This window comes from Rhinoderma darwinii, chromosome 7 (assembly GCF_050947455.1).
Source record: "Rhinoderma darwinii isolate aRhiDar2 chromosome 7, aRhiDar2.hap1, whole genome shotgun sequence".
Lineage (NCBI taxonomy): Eukaryota > Metazoa > Chordata > Amphibia > Anura > Rhinodermatidae > Rhinoderma > Rhinoderma darwinii.
Genome location: NC_134693.1, coordinates 138,099,847 through 138,122,504, shown reverse-complemented (window position 1 = coordinate 138,122,504; position 22,658 = coordinate 138,099,847). Strand labels below are relative to the sequence as shown.

The 22,658-nt window shown below is 41.0% G+C and overlaps 1 protein-coding gene across 1 annotated transcript in view; it reads left to right on the top strand.

Annotated features, from left to right (window-relative positions):
- Window positions 1–15,439: 15,439 nt before the first annotated feature.
- ALDH1L1 (aldehyde dehydrogenase 1 family member L1) overlaps window positions 15,440–22,658 on the top strand; it is a 62,995-nt gene continuing 55,776 nt past the window's right edge. The window contains exon 1 of the mRNA XM_075831804.1: window positions 15,440–15,538. The gene's annotated coding sequence lies outside the window, so the exon portion shown is untranslated. The remainder of the gene's footprint in view (window positions 15,539–22,658) is intronic.

Below are 22,658 nucleotides of genomic sequence, written 5' to 3'. Positions count from 1 at the left end.
TTTCTGGGAATCAGATTTAATCCAGGATCTAGTCCCATAGAATTACTGCATAAACAAAGCAAAGTTACTGTTCAGGAATCTAGGAAAGTTGGGTGAGTGTTAAATTTTCAGTTTGACTGCAAACAAAGCCCCACTGAGAACATATGATGGAAGGGTTAGGGCATGCCCCCACGTGGCGGATTTCCTCCGCAACTGTCCGCATCAATGCCGCACAGAATCTGCGTTGCAGATTCTGCTGCGGATCTGCACAAAATGTGCAGTAAATTGATGCGGACTAGCTGCTGCGGACTGCGGGAAAAGTGCTTCCCTTCTCCCTATCAGTGCAGGATAGAGAGAAGGGACAGCACTTTCCCTAGTGAAAGTAAACGATTTTCATACTTACCGGCCGTTGTCTTGGTGACGCGTCCCTCTTTCGGCATCCAGACCGACCTCCCTGGATGACGCTCCAGTCCATGTGACCGCTGCAGCCTGTGCTTGGCCTGTGATTGGCTGCAGCCGTCACTTACACTGAAACGTCATCCTGGGAGGCCGGACTGGAGACAGACGCAGGGAGTTCTCGGTAAGTATGAACTTATATTTTTTTACAGGTTGCTGTATATTGAGATCGGTAGTCACTGTCCCGGGTGCAGAAACAGTTACTGCCGATCGCTTAACTCTTTCAGCACCCTGGACAGTGACTATTTACAGACGTCTCCTAGCAACGCTCCCGTCATTACGGGAGCCCCATTGACTTCCTCAGTCTGGCTGTAGACCTAGAAATACATAGGTCCAGCCAGAATGAAGAAATGTCATGGTAGTAAAACGAATACGCTCCGCAGCACACATAAGATCTGCAGACTTCATTGCGGAATTTTGACTCTCCATTGAAGTCAATGGAGAAATTCCGCCATGAGTCCGCCACTGCTCCGCAACAGACAGAGCATGCTGCGGACACCAAATTCCGCTCCGCAGCCTATGCTCCGCAGCGGAATGTTACGCCTCGTCTAAACGAACACTGATAAATTAAAGTGTAAGTCAATGGACAAACGGCACCGCTGCGGATTAACGCTGCGGAGTGTCCGCAGCGGAATTTAAGTGAAATTCCGCCACGTGTGAACCCGCCCTAACAGGCAGCTGCAGTCTATTAGTAAGCTGCCCCCTGTGGTGATGGGGCAGAACTGCGCTGGACACAGCTGTGGTCACTGGTCCTGTTGGGAGCTGGACACTTGCCCGATCATGGTGCGCTTTGCGTTAACCATGGAAAGACTGCGTATAAATATCAGGGACATTTACACTATTAGCCAGGACTCAGCAGACAAATGGTTAAACTGACAGCGATTACAACTGATAATCTAACTACTCGAGTCTATTACGCGTGCATTACTGGAGCTTTATTAAAGGTCATTTCCCCTTTAAATCCAAAAATTCCCAGTAAATATCAGTCCTTGTTGCTGTCTTCTGTCAGGTTGTATTCAGTAGTAAAACATTTAGGATCTGGGAAAGCTGGGTGACAAAGCTGTATTCACCATCTAGTCACCAAACAACCATGTGGGAGGTGCCGTGGCAGCCATAGTAGTTGTCACCCAGCTTTCCCAGAAACAGATATTTTACGTAGAAGTGGATGAATAGAACTCTTAAAGGAGTTGTACAAGATTAGAAAAACATGGTCGCCTTCTTTCCAGAAACAGCGCCACCCCTGTCCACAGAGGAGGTAAAACTCTTACAAGTGATCGGGCCAATCAGCTGACGGATCAGGACTGGTCATTTGTTCATTACAGCATGGGGGGGGGGGGATAAGGTTATTGGGCCATCAAAGAACTTCTGCCAGTGGTGCCCACCTTGAATCATGAACGGTGCGTCCCGGTGGGTGGCCATTGTTTAATATGCCCCATAATGCTCCAGTGAATGTATTTTCTTGCACTTTAGTTTCCTATGTCATCATTAGAGAGTATTGGCATTGACTGGGTTAATGTGGCCTATAAAATATGCAAAACATGAGACAGCGGGCCTCTCGGTCGGGTGACTCCATACCCCTCCCCCTCTCTGCACCAGCGCAGTGATGCCACCCGATTCCTAGAAGTGTCCTGGGACCTGGTGTCCTCACAGTTTGATCCAAAGTTGGACTCTCAAAATAATTTAAGTGTCACACAGTTTGACCTTCAGCTTCATGTGATGGACAACGAGCGGCACCAAAACAAAACTGTCCCAGTGTCAGGTGCTAAAGTCACCAAGATTCGAGGAAATTTACTGCTGTTCACCAAAACGGGTTATTGTGAGCGAGAAAACGGATCTGGAAAATCTAAAAAATAAAAGATATAAAGAATTATTAGATTGTGTCTCAGATAGAAATGATTGATGTCAATCAGTCGGCTGCGCTATTAATTCCGTCAAAAACAACAGAACCCTGTCACAACGGGGACAAACGGAGAACTTTACCAACGTTTCCGTCACCATTGAGATCAATGGTGATGCAAACCCCCGTTTGCCTTTCCGTTGAAGGGTTAATCCGACGGAAACCTCTGACAGAACCCCTCAACGGAAGGTCAACGCTGATGTGATTCAGCCAGCTATGGCACGGTGTTCTAAAGATACTTAGCAAGTGACAGACATTACAATGCTTAAAAGATAGTTAACAAGTGACATACTGTATACTAGTGATAGACATTATAATGTTCCAAAGATAATTATCAACTGACATACTGTATACTATAATGTTCAAAAGATAATTAGCAGGTGACAGACATTACGGGGCTTTAAAAGTATTAAGAAGATGGTCAATCTTTTATGATGCTCCAAAGGTGATTAACCATTGACAGACATTACAGCGTTCCAAAGATAATTAGTAAGTGACATGTTATGATGAATCAAAGATAATTAGCAAGTGACAGCCAATACGGAGCTCCAAAGATAATTGGCAAGTGAAATACGGTTTACTATAACGTTCCAAAAATAATTAGCAAGTGACATTCTGTATACTATAATGTTCTCAAAGATAATCTCCAAGTGACACACATTACATCAAAGATTATTAGCAAGTGACATGTTATGATGTAGTTAGGGAAGTTATCAGGTGACAGACATCACAGGGTCGCAAAGGCAATTAGTAAATGGTATATTTTATGATGTTACAAAGTTACATATTGTGTCCTATAGTACTGATAATTAGCAATTGACAGAAATTATAGCACTCCAAAGATATATATATATAACACACACACACACACACACACACACACACACACACACACACACACACACACACACACACACGTTACGATATCTTAAAGATTGTTTGTAAGTGACATGTTACAATGAAGTGTTATGTAAGGTAGTAAGTAAGTGACAGATATTACAGAGCTGCAAAGGCAACTAGTAAGTGACATATTCTATGATGTTCCATAATTACATACTATGTCCTATGATGCTCAAAAGATAATTACCAAGTGACAGGTTACGATGTGTAAGCAAGTGACAGAGATAGCGCTCCAAAAGTTACCTCACAAGTGACATATGTCATGATGCTTCAAAGATTATTAGTAAGTGACATGTTACAATGCAGAGGTATGTAAGGTAATAAGCAAGTGACAGATTTTACAGAGCTGGAAAGGCAACTAGTAAGTGAAACATTTTATGATGTTCAAGGCTAATAAGAAAGTGACAGATTATATTAAAGTGCTCTATTTGCATATAAGACAATGGCTACTTGCCACCCAGGGGTGGACAAAGACAGCAGTGGGCCCCTGTGTAAGAACAGTATAAGGGCCCCTTGCTCTTGAATATCTCAGCATAGAGCACACCCTTATGTCTGCTTGTAAGGTGGCAGTGGGCCCCCTGACCTACTGGGCCCCTGTGCAGCTGCACAGGTTGCCCCAATGGTATGGTCGGCCCTGTTGTCCCCAATGAAGAAGGAACTGGGGAAGTTTTAATTTGTTGCATTGAGAGTACACGAATGGTTCAGGCAAGAACGTGACATAGGGGCTCAGCATGTATTTAGCGTGACAAGTGCTACTAAAACAAAATAACAACAACATAATTAACATAATCAGTGTGTCTTTTTTTTTTTTTGCACTTTTTTCTTAAAGAGACAGTACCATAATGTTGATCGATCATTCATTTACTTGTAGGAATCTATCTACATCTGAATGGGCATCTTGTGCCCTCTAGTGGTTAGTATGATTTAGTGCGTACACAATTAGACATATCCATCATCCTACCCAGGGGTGTAGTAGCTTTAGGGGGTGTAGAAATTGGTAGTTGCCTGAGGAGGTCCAAAGGTCCCTCAACCACATAAGAAGACACCAATATTATCATCTTTTTTTGCTGTTGGTTGAGCAGATAATGGGGCAGATTTACTCATGTGTTCGCGACTAGAATATGTTGTAAAATGCCCCAAAATGTGTTGCATTTGTAAATTTACCCCGATGACTTTGTTTGAGCTGACCCTATATTTTTTTCTCTTTCTGGGATTAGTGCTGCACTTTCTTAAGATAGATGATAACAATGTAGCAATGAGATGAGTGAGAAGAATCTCACCAGACAGTGTGAATGGACAGAATATTAGAAATGATAATATATTACAGATGACAGTATCCTGCTGACCTCTAGTGGCCAACAAGAAGGATTACACCTGTTAAAAGCTTCCACTACAATCCACTATGCACAACTTTTTATTTTTGTTTAAGACCCCGGGTGCAGAGGGTTCTGTTAAAAAAACAAAACTGTCCTGACCCCTATAATTGTTATTCTAGTTGAGGTCTAAAACATGATACTTCAGCCATTACCCAATGGGGGATATCCTGCTACTTATTTTCTGCTGTTTAGTTCTGTTCTACTTCGACAAAGCTATGATCTGGCACTGCAGATTAGTTACATAAAAGTCAAAGCTGCAAAGGGAATCTGCATCCTCCACTTCCTTTCTTATCAAGCTGCTGCTCTGTCCTCCCTCATGCTTTACACTGCAGCTTTGCTTGTTTATATTAGATGCTGAGTATAAATATAAGCTCAGTAGCAGGTCAGTTCATAGAGAAGTGATTTCTATTACAGCAAAGGCAATGATTATAAACGAGTAACAGAGATTAATGAATACAGTTGATGCAAATATATCTTATAAATTAGGTTATGGGGGAATAATCAATATGTTATGGAGAGTCCTAATTATGTAATTAAAACGGTTAGTTGATTATCAGCCTACCTGTACAGAACAGATGATAGATAAACAGATATATACGAGATGGATGAGAGAAAAAAATAGAAAGAGAGAAAGAGAGGAGATAGATAATACACTGGGATGTAACTAGTAACCACGGAACACTACAAAAAAAGCAAAATGGAGCTCGAGGTCCAAAGACAAAGTCCAAACAAAATAAAAAGCAAAAGAGGTCCTCCGCTCTAGATAGATAGATAGATATTAGATAGATAGATATTAGATAGATAGATAGATAGAGATAGATAGATAGATATTAGATAGATAGATAGATATTAGATAGATAGATAGATAGATAGATAGATAGATAGATAGATAGATAGATAGATAGATAGATAGATAGATAGATAGATAGATATGAGATAGATATGAGATAGATAGATAGATAGATAGATAGATAGATAGATAGATAGATAGATAGATAGATAGATAGATAGAGATAGATAGATATTAGATAGATAGATAGATAGATAGATAGATAGATAGATATGAGATAGATAGATAGATAGATAGATAGATAGATAGATAGATAGATAGATAGATAGATAGATAGATAGATAGATAGATAGATAGATATGAGATAGATATGAGATAGATATGAGATAGATAGATAGATAGATAGATAGATAGATAGATAGATAGATAGATAGATAGATAGATAGATAGATAGATAGATAGATAGATAGATAGATAGATAGATAGAGAGATAGATAGATAGATAGATAGAGAGATAGATATGAGATAGATATGAGATAGATATGAGATAGATATAGATAGATAGATAGATAGATAGATAGATAGATAGATAGATAGATAGATAGATAGATAGATAGATAGATAGATAGATAGATAGATATGAGATAGATATGAGATAGATAGATAGATATGAGATAGATAGATAGATAGATAGATAGATATGAGATAGATAGATATGAGATAGATAGATATGAGATAGATAGATAGATAGATAGATAGATAGATAGATAGATATGAGATAGATAGATATGAGATAGATAGATATGAGATAGATAGATATGAGATAGATAGATATGAGATAGATAGATAGATAGATAGATAGATAGATAGATAGATAGATAGATAGATAGATAGATATGAGAGATAGATAGATAGATATGAGATAGATATGAGATAGATAGATAGATAGATAGATATGAGATAGATATGAGAGAGATAGATAGATAGATAGATAGATAGATAGATAGATAGATAGATAGATAGATAGATAGATAGATAGATAGATAGATATGAGATAGATAGATAGATAGATAGATAGATAGATAGATAGATAGATAGATAGATAGATAGATAGATAGATAGTAGGCAGCAGTGTAGTAGACTATGCCATCACGGACATGGACCCCGCAAACATTGGCGCACTCATAGTCACTCCACAAACGCACCTGTCAGATCACAACCAATTACTTCTATACATCAAATCCACAACCAAACCATCTGCACAAAAACCACATCAAACCGGCCTCTTCAACCTGCCCCCATCTTATAAATGGTCCAAAACGTCAACTATAAAATATAAAGAGACAATGAACAGACCAGAAGTGCAGGAGATGCTTCACAACCTCTACAACAAGGTGTATGAGACAAGCCCAGGAGGGGTCAATCAGGCCGTAAATGACCTCAATAATATATTCTATACCATGGCAGAGAAGTCTGACCTGAAAAGATGTGACTACAAGAGGCCACAAGAAATACATCCTAACGGTTGGTTTGACCGTGAGTGCAAAGAAGTACGGAAGACCCTAAGAAATGCCTCAAATAAGAAGCACCGAGACCCAAACAACAGCGGTCTGAAGGAGGCCTACAGCAACATACAGAGGCAATACAAGACCATCCTCCGAAAGAAAAAACAAAGGCACATCTCCACCAAACTTACCCAACTCCAAGATGCCCTCCATGACAACTCGTTCTGGGAATTATGGAAACACATGGGCAAAAATTGCAAGAAAAACAACCTTCATATTCAAAATGGCAACATCTGGCTCCAATATTTCAGGGACCTCTACAAAGATATCCCGAAAGAAGAACAAAGCCAAGAACAAAAACAAATAATATCAAAATTGAAGGCGATGGAGGAAACACTGAAAGATTCTCAAAACCCCCTGGATACACCAATAACACTGCAAGAAGTAACAGAGAGAACCTCAGACATAAGGTGTAAAAAATCCAGCGGCCTAGACAGAATCTCACCAGAAATGATAAAACACAGCCCGCCAGAAATACAGGCCGCAATAGTCAAACTATTTAATATAGTGCTGAGTGCCGGCTACTTCCCGCAAATCTGGAACCAAGGCCTTATAACACCAATCCACAAGAGTGGGGACAGGTACGACCCAGCCAACTACCGAGGGATATGTGTCAGCAGCAACCTGGGGAAACTGTTCAGCAGCATCCTGAATAAGAGAATCCTCAGCTTCCTCTCCCAGCACAATGTCCTCCACCAAAGCCAAGCTGGGTTCATGCCAAACCACCGCACCACTGACCACATCTACACCCTGCGCAGCCTCATCAAGAGCCACGTCCACAATACAAAGCATGGGAAGATTTACGCCTGTTTTGTGGACTTTAAGAAGGCCTTTGACTCAGTGTGGCACCCGGGCCTATTCCTGAAACTGCTGGAGAGCGGAATAGGAGGTAAAACCTATGACGTCATCAGAAGCTCCTACACAGAGAACAGATGCAGCGTGAAGGTGAACGGGAGAAGAACGGCTGATTTCCAGCAGAGCCGAGGAGTCAGACAAGGCTGCAGCCTCAGTCCAACGCTCTTCAACATCTACATCAATGAACTGGCCACAGCTCTGGAATCCTCCTCAGCACCAGGTCTCGCCCTCCATGACACCCAGGTGAAATTCCTGCTGTATGCAGATGACCTTCTGTTACTATCACCAACCGAGAAAGGTCTCCAAGACAACCTGCAAATCCTAGAAAAATTCAGCTCCACGTGGGCACTACCCATCAATGCCAAGAAAACCAACATCATGGTGTTCCAGAAGAGAAACTCAAAATCCCCCAGGCACCCGACCTTCACACTAAATAACGCCACAATCACAGCGACCGACAGGTACACTTACCTGGGCCTAGAAATCAACCAATCAGGAAGCTTTAAACAAGCCATAGAGATTCTGAAAGACAAGGCGTGCAAAACCTTCTATGCCATCAGACGAAAACTCTATCATCTCAAACCACCAGTGACGGTCTGGCTGAAAATCTTTGACTCCATCATCTCCCCAATCCTCCTGTATGCCAGTGAAGTCTGGGGTCCGGACACATACCCAGACTGGTCAAGGTGGGATTCCAGCCCAACAGAAATCTTCCACCTAGAATTCTGCAAACACCTTCTCCAAGTCCATCGGAGCACCTCAAATAGTGCCTGTCGGGCAGAACTGGGCAGATTCCCACTACACCTCACAATCCAGAAGAGGGCGCTATCATTCTGGGCCCATCTACACAGCAGCAGGCAAAGTTCCTATCACCATAAAGCCCTGTTACACCAAGGGGTCCCAGGTAAACCAGGCCCCCCAGAACATCTCACCCTGACCCGGCCTGAAGAAAATGTCACCCAGCGCGGCCTCACAAAAGCCGAAATCAAGAAGACAATAAACAAAGGCCAAGAGGAATATATCAGTGACTGGAGGAACGACATAAAGACATCCCAGAAACTGACAATATACCGGAGTCTACAGCGGGAATATAAACTGGCGCCATATCTGGAGAAACTGCCAAACCACAGAGACAGACAGATCCTGAGCCGCTACAGACTGAGCGCCCACAACCTGCTCATCGAATCCGGGCGCCACAGACAGACCTACAAGCCCAGGGAGAGCCGACTGTGCCAACAGTGCGACCAGGAGGCCGTGGAGGATGAGGCCCACTTCCTGCTACACTGCTCCAAATACTCAGCAGTAAGGGACACTCACTTCAGGAGACTCTCTGATCTCTTACCGGACTTCAGCTCCATGGAAGAGGAAGAGAAACTCTACATCCTGCTGGGTGAAGAGGAAACCACAGTGGGCACAGCGGCACAATATGTCACTGCATGCCATGGACTGAGAGAGACATGATATGCCATGGACTTGTATAACCCCGACCCTAGATGTGTCCCTATCCCCAAGCCCTCAGTCCCTATCCCTCATTCCCTTACTTCTTACTTGCTTTGGCAATGCTAATATGTATTTGGTCCTGCCAATAAAGCTTCTTTGAATTGAATTGAATTGAATAGATAGATAGATAGATAGATAGATAGATAGATAGATAGATAGATAGATAGATAGATAGATAGATAGATAGATAGATAGATAGATAGATAGATAGATAGATAGATAGATAGATATGAGATAGATAGATATGAGATAGATAGATAGATAGATAGATAGATAGATAGATAGATAGATAGATAGATAGATAGATATGAGAGAGATAGATAGATATGAGAGAGATAGATAGATAGATAGATATGAGATAGATAGATAGATAGATAGATAGATAGATAGATAGATAGATAGATAGATAGATAGATAGATAGATAGATAGATAGATAGATATGAGAGAGATAGATATGAGAGAGATAGATAGATAGATAGATAGATAGATAGATAGATAGATAGATAGATAGATAGATAGATAGATATGAGAGAGATAGATAGATATGAGAGAGAGAGAGATGATGGGTGCAGAGTGAAATAAAAATAGGATCTATCTTGGCGCTGCTGCGTGGTATAGACAGGATGAGGTCCAAGAGCCAGGTAAACGTAAAATAATTTATTGCTATGCAACGCGTTTCAACGCCGAACTGGCGTTTTCATCAGGCATGAGGAGACTTTTTTTTTTTTTTTTTTTTTTTTTTTAGGTAGTGACTCGGATGATTGCTTACTTGTTTATTTATTTTAAACATAAGATGTCACTGCAATGTACGTGTTTGCGTGTGCGGGTGAAATTTGTTGTCTGTTGTCAAGGAGACCACTTGTATTACGGTGGCCAGAGCAGGGTGGAACGGGTGGAACGCACGGTGACCCGCAGAACGCCAAACATCGCCGGACGGTGCTGCAGGGGAAAAAAAGGGGGGGACGAGCTGTCATGGTAAGGGGTTCATTTTGTAGTATGTCGGTGTAGAAGGACGGCTGAAAAAGGGTTTGTTTGCGGGGGGCGGAAAGAAGTTTTTATTAAGGAAAAAAGTTATCGGGAAGGAATAGCTGGTGAGTAGGTAGTGACACGGATGATGATTGTTGCTTAATTGTTTATTTATTTTAGACATAAGGTGTTGTGTCACTGTAATATACGTGTTTGCGTGTGTGGGTGAAATTTTGTTGTCTGTTGCCAAGGAGACCACTTGTCTTACGGTGGCCGACGTGGTCCAGAGGAGGCTGGAACGCACGGTGACCCGCAGAACGCCAAGCATCGCCGGACAGTGCCGCAGGGGAAAAGAAGGGTTGATGAAGAGAGAGGAAGGGGGAGATTGAGGTAAGTATAGATGAAGTAATGTTTTGGATGTTTGTAGTAACGGACTGTTAGTGTTATGTGTAGTGGTTGTTGTTTTGGTTTTGTAGTTTGTTGATTTAAGGGATCACTTGAACGATCAGAGAAATTCTAGAGGGTAAGGATGGGTTTTGCTGAAGCAGTAATCGAATTTGGAAAATGAAAGAATGGTTGTAAGTGACTTTTGGATTTGTTTTAGAGTTATTTCAGGGGGAAGGTCAGAGGTCAGCAGCGTATTAAGGTTTTTTTGATTTTTTGAGAAAATACAGGGGGTTGTCTGGTTGTTGTGAGAGTACTCACTGGTTGTTATCAAATATAGAGGCAAATGAAGGAGTAAAAGTTGCGTGTAGGGGCTGTTTAGGTTTGGGGATATAGAATTAAGATTTATGTTTACTGATAGAGTCCAAAGGATGTTTAAATGTTTGGGATTGGTTCAGTGTTTAGTCTAAGGATGACTCTGTGATGTCGTTTAAACCCAATGGGTATAGTGTGTTCATTTTAAAAATCCAGTAGTTTTCCCTTTGTTTGAGTTTGTTGAATCTGTTCGGGACGTCAGGGTGGATATATTCAATGGGTGTGATTGTGATTTTATTGAAATCACGTTCATGTGTCTGAGAGAAGTGACGGGATACACTGTGTTTAAGATATCCAGTGTTGATGTTGAACCGGTGGTTATTAACTCGGGTTCTTAGGCATTGGGTAGTTCTGCCAATGTACTGTAATTTACACGGGCACTCTAGGAGGTATATGACATATGAGCTGCCGCAGTTGAGGAGAGTTTGGATAGTGAATGTTTCATTGGTGACGGTGGAGGTGTAGGTGTATTTTTTGTGGCTTATGTTGTTGCAGCAGAGGCAGCGTGGGTGTCCGCATTTGTAGGAACCTTTGAGGTTTGAAAGAAAGTTTGTGTGTGTTGCTGAAGGTTTCTTTATTCTGCTGGGAGCTAGGATATTTTTGAGGGTTAGGGATCGTCTGAATGTGATGTTTGGTTTGTCTGGTAGCGTGTCCTTAAGGTGTGGATCGTTTTTAAGGATGTGCCAATGCTTGGAGAGAATGTCCCTAATTGTTTTGTTGCCTCTATTGTAAGTGGTGATGAAATTGGGGTTGCTCTGGACAGATTTGGGTTTCTTGACGGAGGGGTTTAGACAGGATTTTTGTGTGAGTTTTGATGCTTGTGATTTTGCGCCTTTGATAAGGTTTATGGGAAAATGTTTGTCTTTAAATCTTTTTTCCAAGGTTAGGCACTCTCTGTTGAAGTCATTATTGGTGCTGCAGTTTTTCCTTATCCTCCTAAATTGCCCAAAGGGAATATTTTTGAGCCAAGGGCGGTAGTGGGCGCTTCTGAAGTCAATGTAGCTATTTACATCTACTAGTTTAAAATGTGTTTTTGTCGTAAATCGGTTGCTGCGGTTATCATAGTTGATGGTAAGGTCTAGGAAATCTATAGAGGTAGGGGAGAAGGTGTGTGTGAATGATAGGTCGTAGTTGTTGTTATTCAATGTTTCAATGAAGCGAGTCGCTTCCTCCTCGGTGCCTTTCCATACTATAAACAGGTCATCGATGTATCTTTTATAAAGCAATATGTTGTTTTTATAGGGGTGTTCGCCATGAATGTGTGTCCTTTCGAAAGAGCCCATGTATAAATTGGCATAGGAGGGTGCGAAGCGGGTGCCCATAGCACAACCTTTAATTTGGTGGTAAAAACTACTGTTGAAGGTGAAGATGTTGTGTTTGAGGATAAATTCGATGCAATTGGCTAGGAAGTCTACTTGGGGTTCGGGAATTGAGTCAATGGATGAGAGGAATGAATGGGTTACTTCTATGCCTTTGTTATGGGGGATGTTGCTATATAGTGCAGCAACGTCTGCTGTTAGAAAGCTGATTGGGGATATTGAAGGGTCAAACTTTAGGTCATTAAGGTCTCTGATTAGCTGTGTGGAATCCTTGAGGTGGGAGGGTAGGGTGAGGACAAGGGGTTGGAGGTGGAGGTCGATGAAATGTGAAAGGTTACTTGTGAGGGAGTCAATACCCGAGATGATGGGGCGTCCGGGTGGATCAGTGAGTGATTTGTGAATTTTTGGTAGGTGGTAAATGAAGGGCATATTAGGAAAGGTGACAGATAAAAAACGCTTCTCCTTTTTATTTAATAATCCTAATTTGGCAGCTGGCTCAATAAGGTCTTTGTATTCTTGTGTGTATATGGATAGTGGGTTGGAAGTGAGTTTACTGTAGAAAGAGGTGTCGCTGAGGATCCTCATGGTCTCATCAAAGTATTGGTTCCTATCCTGGATGACAATACCCCCCCCTTTGTCAGCTGGGCGAATAATGATATCTTGGTTCTTTTGAAGATTTTTCATGGCTCTTCTTTCGTGGGTAGTTAGGTTGTCAATGTAGTGAGATGGTAGGTCTAGTGTCCTGAATTCGTTGCTAACCAGGGATGAGAAGGTTTCTATCATTGGTCCCTGGTGATGGGTCGGGTAATAATTAGATTTGGGATGGACTTCCACTGGGATGGCATTGAGTGTGGGAGAATTTTCAGGTGGTTCAATGATTGGGCCTGGGGTGGTGGTGGATTTGATCATAGCAAAGTGTCTGGTGAGTGTGAGTTTTCTTATGAACCTGTTAAGGTCCATAAAGAGTTCAAAATTGTTGGTTGATGCTGTGGGGCAGAAAGAGAGGCCTCTATTAAGAAGGCTGTGCTCAGAACTGTTTAGGATGTATGATGACAAATTGAATAGTTTTACTGTTGGACCAGGTTCCTCTTTTTGTTGTGTGATAGATGTCGGTTTGGTGCGTCTGGTGCCTCCTCTCCGTCCTCTAGGTCTATGTCTAGTTTTCTTTTGGTTGAAATTTTTTGGATTGTTGGGAAGAAATGGGTTATGGTCTGGGCTTTGGGGCTCATGATGTAGGGGATCAAGATGTCTTTGCTCACCACAGTGGGGGTTAACGGGGGTCGGACTAACTGGGAGGGTAGTCCTAAAAAAGACGTTGTTGCGTAGGTAAAATCTAGAGCAGACGTGGCCAGATCTAAATTAGGGTTTGTGGACCCCTTGGTGGTGTTATAATCAACAGGTGGGCTGTGGAAAAGGTCCTCGGGTGAGGTTGGGTTGGTGAAGTAGGGAGTATTGTGTACTGATAGTTGAAGTAGGGATGAGAGATTGTTGTCGTCGTCCTCATCGACGAAATCTGTGGAGACGTTGGTCAGGGATATGGGGGAATGGGTGATGGAGGGTGGGGGGACTTCCATGGGTTGACAGGTAGAAGGTAACAGAGATAGATGAAGGGCTAGGTCGGAAGATTTAAATGCATTCATTGGTATCCTGGGGCTGAATGATCTATGCGAGAAGGGGTGGTTCGGTTGTGGAGGGAGGTTCTGAGTGGGAGATGGAACTGTGACAGGACAGATGGATTTGGGGATCGGTACTGGAAAGTTAGTTCTCACTGGGTGGTTTTGAGTTTCAGAGAGAATTCTCGGTCTTCTTTGTGGAGTTCTGGTGGTGGGTCTGGACTTGGAGCTGTTCCTGAAGGATCTGCTGTAAGTCATGACCCGTGGGGTTGCAATATTGGGTTTGCTCAAAATGTTCCTATTTTGAGTGTTGGTATGGTCAGACAGAGTGGTGTCTTGGTGAGGGATAGGTAGGGTGCTGGATTTCCAGTCACCTGCAGGGTTAGTAGCATAATCTGCTTGATCTCTTTTTAGTTTTTTCACTTTTCTTAGAATGAGATCTTTTTCATAAGCGATCAGTCTCCTGCTGGTGGATTCTTCTAGTTTGGAGAAATCACAATGATCGCTGAAGGGTACTAATTGCTCTTTGATTATGAGAATGTCCGAGAGAAGGGCATTGCTGAGCATTGTACGTTTGGAGTGTAGTCTTTCTAGGAAACCTAGATGGCATATATCTATAAAAGACTTCCAGTCGGTACTGAAAGTTGGGTCTGTGGGGTAAGGGTTAGTGATTAGTAACCTTAGGCCCCTAGGAGTGATGTTGCTAGACATATACAGTGACAAAAATTGACAGTCAATGTTCTGCAGGGCTTCCTTTTTCAATAGGTCTTCCAACGATAGGTATAGGTTAGTCATTTTTTGGGTCTCAGCCGCTGATGAGCTGTTACTCACTATGTGAGAGAGTCTCGGCAGGGTGTCCGTCCCGATGGATTCAAGGATGAGCTGTTCGCGTAGTCGGTTTCTTTCAATGGTGAAATCCAACATCGTGGGTGTAGGTTCCAGATGCTTGTGAGATGTAGCAGGAAGTTGTTTGATGCGGTAGATCCAAACTAGCGGCTGCCAGTGCAGGAGTCAGCTTTCCAGCCAAGGAATTGGTGGTAGGGTGCTCCTGATATCGGAGTATCAGCTTTGCGGAGCGGATAGGTCCGATCTGAGGTAGAGAAAAGGCAAAAAGCCACGGCGCCACTTGGTGTGGATCAAAGAAGGTGTAGGTAAGAGAAAGAAATAATAAATGCTCACCGTTAGGTTAGAGGAGTAGAATGGAGAAAACCACGAAAAAACTGCTGCCAGATCCGATGCCGGTTGCCGAGGTAACCGCTTGATTATGATGGGTGCAGAGTGAAATAAAAATAGGATCTATGTTGGCGCTGCTGCGTGGTATAGACAGGATGCCTGATGAAAACGCCAGTTCGGCGTTGAAACGCGTTGCATAGCAATAAATTATTTTACGTTTACCTGGCTCTTGGACCTCATCCTGTCTATACCACGCAGCAGCGCCAACATAGATCCTATTTTTATTTCACTCTGCACCCATCATAATCAAGCGGTTACCTCGGCAACCGGCATCGGATCTGGCAGCAGTTTTTTCGTGGTTTTCTCCATTCTACTCCTCTAACCTAACGGTGAGCATTTATTATTTCTTTCTCTTACCTACACCTTCTTTGATCCACACCAAGTGGCGCCGTGGCTTTTTGCCTTTTCTCTACCAGAGAGAGAGAGAGAGAGAGAGAGATAGATAGATAGATAGATAGATAGATAGATAGATAGATAGATAGATAGATAGATAGATAGATAGATAGATAGATAGATATGAGAGAGATAGATAGATAGATAGATAGATAGATAGATAGATAGATAGATAGATAGATAGATAGATAGATAGATAGATAGATAGATAGATAGATAGATAGATAGATAGATAGATATGAGATAGATAGATAGATAGATAGATAGATAGATAGATAGATAGATAGATAGATAGATATGAGAGAGATAGATATGAGAGAGATAGATAGATAGATAGATAGATAGATAGATAGATAGATAGATAGATAGATAGATAGATAGATAGATAGATAGATAGATAGATAGATAGATAGATATGAGAGAGATAGATAGATAGATAGATATGAGAGAGAGAGATAGATAGATAGATAGATAGATAGATAGATAGATAGATAGATAGATAGATAGATAGATAGATAGATAGATAGATAGATAGATAGATAGATAGATAGATAGATATGAGAGAGATAGATAGATAGATATGAGAGAGATAGATAGATAGATAGATAGATAGATAGATAGATAGATAGATAGATAGATAGATAGATAGATAGATAGATAGATATGAGATAGATAGATAGATAGATAGATAGATAGATAGATAGATAGATAGATAGATAGATAGATAGATAGATAGAGAGATAGATATGAGAGAGATAGATATGAGAGAGATAGATAGATAGATAGATAGATAGATAGATAGATATGAGAGAGATAGATAGATAGATAGATAGATAGATAGATAGATAGATAGATAGATAGATAGATAGATAGATAGATAGATAGATAGATAGATAGATAGATAGATAGATAGATATGAGAGAGATAGATAGATAGATAGATAGATAGATAGATAGATAGATAGATAGATAGATAGATAGATAGATAGATATGAGAGAGATGTGCAGATATGACATGTAAATAGATCTGAAATAACATTCATAGTGTAGCGTCTGTTTTATGATAATACGTAATAAAACGCATCTGTGCTTATTATGTGAATATACCGATGATGACTCGTATATGATCCAGCATGGCGGGAAGCGTTTACTATGGGAGCTCGCCCAACATCGCTAATACACCTGTGTAGGGGAGAAATCAATGGGACATTGCTGTGTCGCTGCTCACCTGTGCAGAAGAGTGAAAGAAGCCACAGCGGCCATCTTACTAGAGGGCAAGTGCCCATACATGAGTGAGGGAGTGTTTATGAGCGTCATAGCAACACTCACTGGCCTCATAGCAACACTCACTGGCCTCATAGTAACACTCACTGGCCTCATAGCAACACTCACTGGCCTCATAGCAACACTCACTGGCCTCATAACAACACTCACTGGCCTCATATAACACTCACTGGCCTCATATAACACTCACTGGCCTCATATAACACTCACTGGCCTCATGAAAGGCACAAGTCCAATGGGCGGGTTGTGAGGTTAACCCTGTGTGTGCCGGCACACAGTGCTGAAACATGTCTGAAAGTATTGTACTCAGAGCTATGGCCATACTGCTTTAATTTCATTTTTCTTTCACTCCAATAGCTCCCCGTATTATTTTATGCTGTCACAGGCTCTGAGTACAATACTTTCAGACATGTTTCAGCACTGTGTACTCATGTATGGGCACTTGCCCTCTAGTAAGATGGCCGCTGTGGCTTCTTTCACTCTTCTGCACAGGTGAGCAGCGACACAGCAATGTCCCATTGATTTCTCCCCTGCACAGGTGTATTAGCGATGTTGGGCGAGCTCCCATAGTAAACGCTTCCCGCCATGCTGGATCATATACGAGTCATCATCGGTATATTCACATAATAAGCACAGATGCGTTTTATTACGTATTATCATAAAACAGACGCTACACTATGAATGTTATTTCAGATCTATTTACATGCCATATCTGCACAATTGTAACGTGTATCACCCCTCTCACTGACGCTTGCGGCCTCCACTACTTGCTTATTCACTTGCTCATCCTTTATATACGTGTGTAACCACTAACAAACTGCTGGAGAAAGGCTCAGGTTGTGAGAGCCGAAATGGCGCACTTTTGGGGTCAATAAAGCACCCACTTTTTTCACCACAAGCCTTTGTGAGTGCTGCCGATTTACTGCTGATATATAGACATGAGATACAGACAGTATATAGCAGGTGTATATGTCTCTTCCCTTGCTGACAGTGAATGACTGGCAGTTTTTCTTCTCCCGCCGGGGGTTGGCGCGCGGCCTTTGGGCCGGTAGGTTTGCGCCGCTCTTTTTTTCTATACCCTGGAGACGCAGTTATTATTTTCTGCGCTGAGCAGCGATCATTGATTATTGTATAGGAGGAGACATGTTTGTTAGATACGAGCTGCGACTCTCATAGCGCAGGCCCGACCCGCACATACTGACACTGTATAAAATAAGTATGTGACCCTATTAGATATGGACACCCCGTCAGTGCATATGTCTATCTTCACATGGCAATAGGGGGAGGCTGTCCTCATAGTAGAATTAGGGTATGTTCACACGGCCTATTTACGGACGTAAATCGGGCGTTTTTGCCCCGAATTACGCCCGAAAATAGCGCCTCAATAGCGCTGACAAACATCTGCCCATTGAAAGCAATGGGCAGACGTTTGTCTGTTCACACGAGGCGTATATTTACGCGCCGCTGACAAATGACGGCGCGTACATAGACGCCCGCGTAGAAGAAGTGACCTGTCACTTCTTTGGCCGTAATTGGAGCCGCTATTCATTGACTCCAATGAATAGCAGCGCTAATTACGGCCGTAATTGACGCGGCGTTCAAGCGCCTGCACATGCCGGTACGGCTGAAATTACGGGGATGTTTTCAGGCTGAAACATCCCCGTAATTTCAGCCGTTACGGACCCCCGCCGTGTGAACATACCCTTATATATCATGGTCTCAAAATGTTTTTCTATGGATGGAATAAGTCTATAGCGGATTACAGAGCGGCATTATGGGCTCAACATATGTAAAGTAACATGCCTCCCCTCCCCCTTCCATCCCAGTGTTTTCCCAGAATTGGGTAGCTTTTCTGAGGGAAGGACTGGTTTGTATTTGGGACACCCCCTCACCTTTAGGCCCCATAGCAGTGCCATAACTGGTCGTGGTGCCCATTCTATGACATCCATAGGTCCTAAGAAGGTCAAAGTAAACAACCCCTGTAAGGTCCATTTTCATGGTAATATTATCATTAAATCAAATTCTCTCTCTCTCCCCCCCCCCCCATTGGCTTTAGATAAGGTTGTCCAACAACGGCCCGTTTGGGCTATGCTGTACCCAAGAGGCCATTATAGTGGCTCACTGGGCGATAATCCGGTGGGGCAGACCATGTCTGGGAAAATACAGCTATAAGACCTATGGCTGCCGGGATCCGGTACCTTGGTGCACATTATTGGAACATTACTAGTCCCCGTATCATTGTGTGGAGGAGGCGCCGGCCACTAAAACCTCACAGTGAAATCCTGGAAAAACATCAACCGCAGATAAAGTGAGATCCGACCTTGTGCCTGTCACACCATCTGTCAATCAGTAACCGCAGCTCAAACACAAGTAAAGTCAATATATAACCTTCTAGATATATCTGCGGATACCTCCCCCACCCTATACCAAGAAATAAACACCGAAACCCCAGCTATAGATCCTTCTCTTATATATATCTGTGTAACACCATCCAAAAACATAGCAATCTCGGCCCCATGTGTAATAATTACCACCTGTACACACTGCGTTATTGTACATAGGGGACAGTATTATTGTAGTTATAGTCTTGTATATAGGAGCAGTATTATAGTAGTTATATTCTTGTATATAGGAGCAGTATTATAGTAGTTATATTCTTGTATATAGGAGCAGTATTATAGTAGTTATATTCTTGTATATAGGGGCAGTATTATAGTAGATATATTCTTGTATATAGAGGCAGTATTATAGTAGTTATATTCTTGTATATAGGAGGCAGTATTATAGTAGTTATATTCTTGTATATAGGGGCAGTATTATAGTAGTTCTATTCTTGTATATAGGGGGCAGTATTGTGTATTGTAGTAGTTATATTCTTGTATATAGGGGGCAGTATTATGGTAGTTATATTCTTGTATACAGGGGGCAGTATTATAGTAGTTATATTCTTGTATATAGGAGCAGTATTATAGTAGTTATATTCTTGTATATTGGAGCAGTATTATAGTAGTTATATTCTTGTATATAGGGGCAGTATTATAGTAGTTATATTCTTGTATATAGTAGCAGTATTATAGTAGTTATATTCTTGTATATAGGGAGCAGTATTATAGTAGTTATATTCTTGTATATAGGAGCAGTATTATAGTAGTTATATTCTTGTATATAGGGGGCAGTATTATAGTAGTTATATTCTTGTATATAAGGGCAGTATTATAGTAGTTATATTCTTGTATATAGGGGGCAGTATTATAAGGGTATGTGCACACACACTAATTACGTCCGTAATTGACGGACGTATTTCGGCCGCAAGTCCCGGACCGAACACAGTGCAGGGAGCCGGGCTCCTAGCATCATACTTATGTACGATGCTAGGAGTCCCTGCCTCGCTGCAGGACAACTGTCCCGTACTGTAATCATGTTTTCAGTACGGGACAGTAGTTCCACGGAGAGGCAGGGACTCCTAGCGTCGTACATAAGTATGATGCTAGGCGCCCGGCTCCCTGCACTGTGTTCGGTCCGGGACTTGCGGCCGAAATACGTCCGTCAATTACGGACGTAATTAGTGTGTGTGCACATACCCTAATAGTTATATTATTCTATATAGGGGGCAGTATTATAGTAGTTATATTCTTGTATATAGGGGGCAGTATTATAGTAATTATATTCTTGAATATATGGGGCAGTATTATAGTAGTTATATTCTTGTATATAGGGGCAGTATTATAGTAGTTATATTCTTGTATATAGGAGGCAGTATTATAGTAGTTATATTCTTGTATACAGGGGGCAGTATTATAGTAGTTATATTCTTGTATATAGGGGCAGTATTATAGTAGTTATATTCTTGTATATTGGAGCAGTATTATAGTAGTTATATTCTTGTATATAGGGGCAGTATTATAGTAGTTATATTCTTGTATATAGTAGCAGTATTATAGTAGTTATATTCTTGTATATAGGGAGCAGTATTATAGTAGTTATATTCTTGTATATAGGAGCAGTATTATAGTAGTTATATTCTTGTATATAGGGGGCAGTATTATAGTAGTTATATTCTTGTATATAAGGGCAGTATTATAGTAGTTATATTCTTGTATATAGGGGGCTGTATTATAATAGTTATATTATTCTATATAGGGGGCAGTATTATAGTAGTTATATTCTTGTATATAGGAGCAGTATTATAGTAGTTATATTCTTGTATATAGGGGGCAGTATTATAGTAGTTATATTCTTGTATATAGGAGCAGTATTATAATAGTTATATTATTCTATATAGGGGCAGTATTATAGTCGTTATATTCTTGTATATAGGGGGCAGTATTATAGTAGATATATTCTTGTATATATGGGCAGTATTATAGTAGTTATATTCTTGTATATAGGGGGCAGTATTATAGTAGTTATATTCTTGTATATAAGGGCAGTATTATAGTAGTTATATTCTTGTATATAGGGGGCAGTATTATAGTAGTTATATTCTTGTATTTGGGGCAGTATTATAGTAGTTATATTCTTGTATATAGGAGCAGTATTATAATAGTTATATTATTCTATATAGGGGGCAGTATTATAGTAGTTATATTCTTGTATATAGGAGCAGTATTATAATAGTTATATTATTCTATATAGGGGGCAGTATTATAGTAGTTATATTCTTGTATATAGGGGGCAGTATTATAGTAGTTATATTCTTGTATATAGGGGGCAGTATTATAGTAGTTATATTCTTGTATATAGGGGGCAGTATTATAGTAGTTATATTCTTGTATATAGGAGCAGTATTATAATAGTTATATTATTCTATATAGGGGGCAGTATTATAGTAGTTATATTGTTGTATATAGGAGCAGTATTATAGTAGTTATATTCTTGTATATAGGGGGCAGTATTATAGTAGATATATTCTTGTATATATGGGCAGTATTATAGTAGTTATATTCTTGTATATAGGGAGCAGTATTATAGTAGTTATATTCTTGTATATAGGGGGAAGTATTATAGTAGTTATATTCTTGTATATAGGGGGCAGTAGTATAGTAGTTATATTCTTGTATATAGGGAGCAGTATTATAGTAATTATATTCTTGTATATAGGGGCAGAATTATAGTAGTTATATTCTTGTATATTGGAGCAGTATTATAGTAGTTATATTATTCTATATAGGGGGCAGTATTATAGTAGTTATATTCTTGTATATTGGGGGCAGTATTATAGTAGATATATTCTTGTATATATGGGCAGTATTATAGTAGTTATATTCTTGTATATAGGGAGCAGTATTATAATAGTTATATTATTCTATATAGGGGGCAGTATTATAGTAGTTATATTATTCTATATAGGGGGCAGTATTATAGTAGTTATATTCTTGTATATAGGGGGCAGTATTATAGTAGATATATTCTTGTATATATGGGCAGTATTATAGTAGTTATATTCTTGTATATAGGGAGCAGTATTAGGGCATGACCACACATGGCGGAATTCCTCCGCAACTGTCCGCATCAATGCCGCACAGAATCTGCGTTGCAGATTCTGCAGCGGATCTGCACAAAATGTGCAGAAAATTGATGCGGACTGGCCGCTGCGGACTGCAGGAAAAGTGCTTCCCTTCTCCCTATTCAGTGCAGGATAGAGAGAAGGGACAGCACTTTCCCTAGTGAAAGTCAAAGAAATTCATACTTACCGCCCGTTGTCTTGGTGACGCGTCCCTCTTTCGGCATCCGGCCCGACCTCCCTGGATGACGCTCCAGTCCATGTGACCGC